Here is a 6,088-nt window from a genome sequence, read left to right as displayed (position 1 = left end):
GCGCATTACTCCCTTCATAGGAGACACTTTGAGCAAAACCTAATCTCCAACCTGAAACTCCAATGCACGAGTACGATGATTTGCATAACTCTTCTGCCTACGTACTCTGGGCAGTGCGCATACGATCCCTAATAAGAGCGATTTTGTCAAAGGTATCCTTAATGAATCCAGGACCCAAAAATCTGCTCTCTCCAACCTCCATCTAACAAACATGAAATCTACATGGTCGACCATATAATGCCTCAAACAATGCCATACCAATAGTCTTCTAAAAGCTATTGTTATATGCAAACTCCACGAGTGATAAATAATCCTCCCAATGGCCTTTAAAGTCAAGGACACAAGAACGAAGCATATCCTCCATGATCTAATTAACCCTCTCGGTCTGTCCATCAGTCTGAGAATGATAAGCAGTGCTAAGATGCAACTCTGTACCTAGAGCCTGCAAGCTCTTCCAAAATCCTAACACAAAGCTATAATCCCTACCATATATAATGGATAACGGTATGCCATGTAACTTCACAATCTCTGTAATGTAAAGTCTCGCCAACTATTCCGAAGTGTAATCAGTGTAAATAGGAAAGAAATGAGCTGACTTGGTCAACCTATCGACGATAACCCAAGTGGAATTGTGATCCTTAATTGAATTAGGCAATCCCTCCACAAAATCTATTAAAATGCTCTCCTATTTCTACTCCGGTATAGGTAGTGGTTGTAAAGAACCTGGCGGTCTCTAATGATCGATCTTGACCATCTGGCAAGTACTACACTTAGAGACAAAGATAACAATATCTTTCTTCATACTTGCCCACCAAAACTGTCGCTTCATATCTTAATATATCTTATCTCCTCTTGGATGAATAGAACACTTAGATCTGTAAGTCTCAGTCATCACATCCTTTCTCAAATCATTAGCAGAAGGTACTACTAGACGCCCTTTGTACCACAAGCTTCCATCAATCCGAACATAATAGAATAAAACATCTGCAGAAGCTATATTGGCAACTTTATCTAGGTATTGTTGATCCATAATTTTTGCCTTCAGTACCTTGTGAATGATAAAAGGTGTAACTACCATGCATGCCATAAAAGTATCGGCTAACTCATCAACTATCTTCAAAACATCCCACTCAGTGGCGAATAATGCAGAAAAACTCGCATAGGGTCGACGACTGAGTGCATCTGCCACTACATTCGCTTTCCCTGAATGGTACTGTATAAAGAAATGATAGTTTTTCACAAACTCTAACCATTTGCGTTGTCTTATATTGTAATACCCCTAAAATTAAAAAGGATATAATTGGGATTTTACTATTTATTTTAAGTGTTTATGTGGATATGTGTTTAGGTTTAATTGATTAAATTATTTGTTCGTTCTTTATTTTATTTAATTGTTTAGTCTTTAATTGATTTAATTGTCATTTGGGTTGTTTTTGAATTGTTTTGTTATTAATTATTTTATGTAATTTAATTGGGGTTTTAATTGATTGAATAATTGGTTTTTTTTTATTTATTTAATTAAATAGGTTAAATTATTAGGGTTTTGTCCCTTTACCATCACGTTTGATTAAAGCCGCCTTGTTTAATTAAGCCGCCTTAGAGATGTAAGGAATTGTTGATTTCCGTCTCTACGATTAAAGTAGAATTAGGGTTAATATCTTTTCCTAAGCCTATAAATAAAACAATAAGGGTCTGCTTAGGGTTGTAAGCACAAACCTTATTCACGAATAGTGAAAATACAGAGAGTGAAACAGAGAGTTTAAGGGAAAAACTAAAGGAGAGGAAGGTAGGGTTTGAGCCAAGGATTGTAAGCCGAACTAAGGAGGAAGCTTGAGAGCTGTTTGAGGGTTAGTTCGGAGCAGAGGAATCCTTACGGCGGTCATGATCGCCGGAAAGTTTAGGAAGAAGACGACGTTGAAAGGTTTCAAACCGAAACTGAAAGGCAAGTTCTTCTACTTTCTCCTTCCCTGTGGCTCGTGTTCTGTGCACCTAGATAATCTCTAGGGTTTAATCAATTAGTAACTGGAATTTACATGTTCATTATATGTTATATTAATGATCTGGTTGTGTTGAAATCAAAACTGTTACAATTTCTACATGTCTCGTTTCAATTTTCAGTTCTTTAAGCATGTTGCTCTGTTGTAACTTTAGACTTTGTAATTTATTTCATCTACTGCAAACGAACCATAGGGATGTCATAGGGATTTATATAGGATCCTTAGGTTCAGTGGTGAAGAGGAACAGAGGGTTTGGAAGAGAACTGAAATTTCTTAAATTAGTTTCAGGGTTGTTCTACAAACTAATTGGTTTAATGGCTTTGTTTAATCTCTGTAAATGATTTCAAATTGTTGTTCTAAAACTATTGGGAGTCTATTTTGGTATTAATAAGACCTTAGGATAAGTTTTTAAACCAACTGAATGGCAGAAACATGCCGGAGAAGAAGCAAAAAGTCAGAACAGAGTAGAACGGGGACAGGGCCTCTCAAAGGAGGTGAGAGCCGGCTCCGATGGATGTGGGAGCCGGCTCCCATACTCATTGAGCCGGCTCTACATTCTTAGAGCCGGCTCCAGGCTAAAAAAAAAAAGAGCCTGCTCTTGGAATTTAGAGCAGGCTCTTTCAAATAGGGATTTTCTGAATTTTTTTTTTTTACGATCTGTTTGCAACTGTTGGAGCATGGAAACTGTTTGGATGGGTCTGGGTCTACACAGAGGTATTAAGAAATTTATTTTGGGTGTAATTAAGACCTTAAGTTGATTAAAGTTGACCTCTAAGTCAATGGGACAAACAGTATAAAATTAAGGAATTTTCTATACTGTTAACGGATGGAAGAGAAATAATTGCTTAATTAAATTTCAGCAATTGTTATGGGATTTAGTAAGTTATTTAAACTTATTTTATATGCATGTTGAAGTATTTTAATAACCAATTGGACTTGTGGCATAGTGTATGGCTCCGTGCTAAAAGGTGAAACAGAATACGAGTATACAACTTAGTACGCTGTTATCGGACGAAAGGAACTAAAATGCCTAAATTAGTTTAGCAATTAATTGGACTATACTATGATTATAAAACTTATTTGTAATGCATGATAGAGTCATATATATATTAGATGTGATCTACGCATGCTTTAGATGCTAGTTGTTGAACTTTTAAACCGTTTCCTGTAAATACATGGTTTAACTCTTGGATTTAAATTGCTGAAACTATAAATAGTCTCCTGTAAGTATTTGGGACGATTCTGGATTGTAAATTGCTAAACTGTTAATTATGTGTTGTAATTTACATGGGTTGGATGTTAATTGTGGAATCTTATAATTATTCTACAGTTAATTGGATTATGGTTTTGAACTGTAATTGTTGTGGCATTGTATAAACTATTCTGTAATGATATGGATAATTGGTTTTGGACTGTAAATTACTTGCTTATTATTTATATATTGTAATTTACATGGATATGGAGGATTGTATGCACCGATATGGGACGGTGACATACTAGGTATGGTTTAGCTCAAAACGCTCATTCCTACCTTATGGATTTTAATTGGTGAACAGTTTTACCTGTTCAATCAATTATATGGATTTTGTGGATTGTATGCACCGGTATGGGACGGTGACATACTAGGGACAGACTGATTCAAAATAACTCAGTCCTACCTATTTTGGATTAAGGGTTCGAATTATAAAAACATAATTCTCCTTATATTTAAGTCTGTGTAGCTGAATAAGCTGAACGACTTATGGGATTTCCTATGGATGGATATGAATGGATTTTAAATATATGTTTATGGTACCATGAGATGAGCTTGAGTCTCAGACTCGTTGGTTAGGGTGCGTATATGCAGTGGATACGTAGCTGGCTATAGTAGGTTGAGGTGTACCCTGTTATGTCTAGGTACTCATGCCCACCTTTGGGTGCGTTTTCGCATGTTGCTTTCTATTCAGGTTGAGACCCCTACTGTAGTCCAGTGAATGTCCCTTAGTGTGGATATATCTATATGTATGGACTAGATAGCTATTGTTGAGACATCTAGGGTGTATCTGCGTATCGAGTCACTGTTTGGATTGTAGTTAGAGAAGAATTTGCATGTGGGCCTGACCCACTCTTATTTTTATAGGTGTTCGTTAGTTCCAGACTTAGAGCTGGATCGTGCTGAGCAGATACAGTTATTCACTCCACCGATGACTAGGGTTTTATTTCATATTTTAGACTTGGGATTCGTTTCCAATCTTTTAAGTTCAGTGAGATATTTTAGGGGTCCACTAGATGGATTCCCGAGTTGTAATAGAAATGGAGAAGTAGGATGTAACAGAATCATTCTTTGTTAATTAAATTTTATTCTGAGGTTTTTGGATTATGATTCTAGTCTTTTCAGCAATTTATTTATTCTTGTTTTTCTTATTTGTATTCTGTGTTCGATTATTGCTAATTTGTTTGATATCCTCGGGTAGTCGGGCGTGGGCCTGGCCAACCCGCATCCGAAAATTCGGGGGTATCACATATATTCAGCTCCCTCTGAGTGAACAAATATTGCAGGCTCTTGTGATCACTAAATAGTCTGAAGGACTCTCCCAATAGATAATGCCTCCAAAAATGTAAGGCAAAGACCACAGCTGCCAACTCCAAATCGTGTGTCTGATAATTAAGCTCATGAGGCTTAAGCTTACAAGATCCATACGAAACTGGTCGTTCCTCTTATATTAAAACACACCCAATACCTTACAAAGAAGGGTATGTGTAGACAAGATACTCTGTCCCGCTCAGTGGAGTAGACAAAACAGGTGCAGAAGTCAACTTGTTCTTCAGCTCATCAAAAGCTGTTATAAGTTAATGAAGTCAGTGTGGTTTAATGGTGCAGAAGCGAGCATTGAACTAATCATAAGTCAATGAAGTCCGATCCTCTGCGGAAGTAACTAACTCCCACCACTGGAGTGCATCTCCCACAAGCTTGAAGGTAGTAAGCATCTACTTCTGAACCTCCATGCACTCAACCATGCAAAAATGACGTTCGATGACCTTCTTCCACTGATGAGCTACTTTCACATCGGTAGAGCCTGAGAACTCAGGTGGGCTCCCCTTTGTGAAAGAAATCCTAGCCTCTCCCAAGGATTAGTCTGAACCCCTGGTGTTGGTGCTGGTGCCTGTTAAACCTGTTGTTGATTCTGAAGTGCTGTTACTACGCCTGCTGCTATAGCCTTAGCAATGAGGTCAGCTATCTGAAGAGGATACTCTGGATTCCTGCCCTGAGTGTAGCCCTGATCCTGAGACTTCTGAGTTTGCTATACTTCCTTTTGCTCGATGTACAACTGATTATCCTCATCCTGAAATAAAGGTGTTTGCTGCCTTTTTGCAGCTTGTCGACGTTGCAAACGATTTTGACGTTTACACTCTGCCTTCCTTTGTTGCCTCTCCCATCTTCTTCCAGTGTTAACCATTCTGTTAACATAGAAAGATAAACGTCAATACGATTAGAACGGACCGTAAATGAATACAATAACTCTTAAACTTAAGTTCTGAAATAAAAGAATACACTACGCGGAAGGCGATAAATGATAAATTCCTAAAGACACTTGAACCTAGAGTACTCTTATACCAACTATGATACCCCTTGATTCCGAAACATAGGTCGATCAAGTCTGCGCACAAAATTAAGGGAAATATCAAACAATTAAGGTAATACACAAGCATAGAATATAAAAGATAAATAAGAACAAATAAATAAGCTAAAAAGAAACTAAATAATAACATTCTCCAATAAATAATCTAATATAATTAATCCTCCAATAATAATCCGAATTCTCTGATACCAGTAATTATTAGATTACAACTCGGGAATCCACCATGTGGACCCCTAATAAAATCTCAATACTAATAACTGAAATAAAGAAATCCAATAACTAAAATATAAAGAAGAATCTACGTAGAAGAGTGATGAAGACTACCTCTGCTCAGCACGAATACTCTCTAAGTCTGGAACCGATGAACACTTATAAAATAATAGTGGGTCAGACCCACTAAAAGGTTCTATTTTACTACAGTCTAAACAGAGACCCGATACACATATACATCTTAGTCAACTCAACAGTAAC

The sequence above is a fragment of the Cornus florida genome, unplaced genomic scaffold (assembly GCF_030987335.1).
Source record: "Cornus florida cultivar Cherokee Brave unplaced genomic scaffold, ASM3098733v1 CherokeeBrave_3.0.0_Hap2_Chr10, whole genome shotgun sequence".
In the NCBI taxonomy this organism is placed as follows: domain Eukaryota; kingdom Viridiplantae; phylum Streptophyta; class Magnoliopsida; order Cornales; family Cornaceae; genus Cornus; species Cornus florida.
This window is presented reverse-complemented; position numbering follows the sequence as displayed.